At 32.4% G+C, this 1,459-nt stretch overlaps 1 long non-coding RNA gene across 1 annotated transcript; it reads right to left on the minus strand.

Moving 5' to 3' along the window:
* Positions 1-6: 6 nt before the first annotated feature.
* LOC109591918 (uncharacterized) lies at positions 7-1,003 on the minus strand. Its single transcript, XR_002190072.1, has 3 exons — positions 923-1,003; positions 796-863; positions 7-73 (listed from the first exon to the last, which is right to left on the minus strand). It is a non-coding gene; the product is annotated as an uncharacterized LOC109591918 (long non-coding RNA).
* Between the last annotated feature and the right edge of the window lie 456 nt (positions 1,004-1,459).

Consider the following 1,459-nt stretch of genomic DNA (forward strand, 5'->3'; position numbering starts at 1 on the left):
TGGATTAGCATCAATACTAGGTTTACTGAGATCTGTATAGATATAAAAAGAGAGAAGGGAGGGATAAAGAGATCTGTTGAGAGAGAGACAGAAAGAGGGAGAGGACAGACAGAGAAGAACAGGGAGAGAGAGACAGAGAGAGGAGGGTGTCTGAGATATTAATGAGATGTAAAGGTGACAAAATTCATGCACGTGTTCATTTATAGTACATTTTGAGGCTTCAGGATGATTTTAGTATTTTTACTGTACATCACTTTAATTTGGTAGAACTATATTTAGCAACATTCTATAAAATGAATTTGATATAATTTGACAATCTTGTGCACACAATCAGTAATATAAACATGTACATGTACATATAAATGATTGGTGGTTTTAATAAGATTTCAATTATAGCTAATCATAGGTGGATTTACAATATTATGCTAGTCTTGACATTATGTTAACACGGGTTAAACTTTTTTCAATTATAATGTGGTCAAATCGCCACATTTTTAATTAAAAATTGACGGTACATTATTGGTAATGTAATGATGTCTAATAGTGTACGAGACTATAATAAAATTAATAATAAATTAATTAATAAAATGAGATAACAAAGTCCACCTTTAATTGTGTGTACAAATTTTAACATTTAATGTGTACTGGAGGTGTGTTCCTATAGTTACAAATTAAAACATTTTTAATTAGTAGGGACAGATCCCTTATTAAATTCACTATAATTAATACACAATATTAAAAGTGACTTAAGTACTAATATCTCAATGAAGGTCACTACTTCCATTATTAATTTACTGATGGTTGCTGATCTTCACTACTGGAATGTATACCTCATTTCATGTAACATGTAGTACTAGAAATTACTAATATGAATGAAAGAGAGAGATACACATATCTAAATATTAACAAAATTATATTAAACTTTATTTATTTTCAATTTTCTTATTTAAAAAAGACTGAAGACAATTTCCTCGGACATTTTCAAGACCAAGGAGGAGCTTGTAGACTAAAATTAATTATTGCAAAGCCACTCCCTTTTGCAACTAGAATCTAGTCTACTTGTAGTCTCGCTGGCCAGACCCTTGCCTGGCCAGCGAGACTAGTCTACTTGTTCTTCTTTATATTGACTGTTATCTTTTCATTTCTCTGTCATACAACAGTTGATCATTGACAGTGATAGAGGTAAGTAGATTATAGTTCATTTTAATTTTACTTTACTAATAGATAATTACAAGATGATTGATGTCTCTCAATGGAGAGTAAGTATTGGACTGTGGAACTACTGTCAAGCTGCTACCAGTAGAGCAGCTAATGGTCGCCACTCTCACTCATTCAAAGCTGCAGTAGGCAGCAAGTCTGGCAGTATTACATCAGGAGAGAAAACATCTAAACTGCCAGCAGCTTTGTCTCTTTCTGCTTTCCTCCTCCTCTTTCACTCTCTCACTTTATTAAGACACAT

The sequence above is a fragment of the Amphimedon queenslandica genome, unplaced genomic scaffold (genome assembly GCF_000090795.2).
Source record: "Amphimedon queenslandica unplaced genomic scaffold, v1.1 AMPQUscaffold_6837_Cont21208, whole genome shotgun sequence".
In the NCBI taxonomy this organism is placed as follows: domain Eukaryota; kingdom Metazoa; phylum Porifera; class Demospongiae; order Haplosclerida; family Niphatidae; genus Amphimedon; species Amphimedon queenslandica.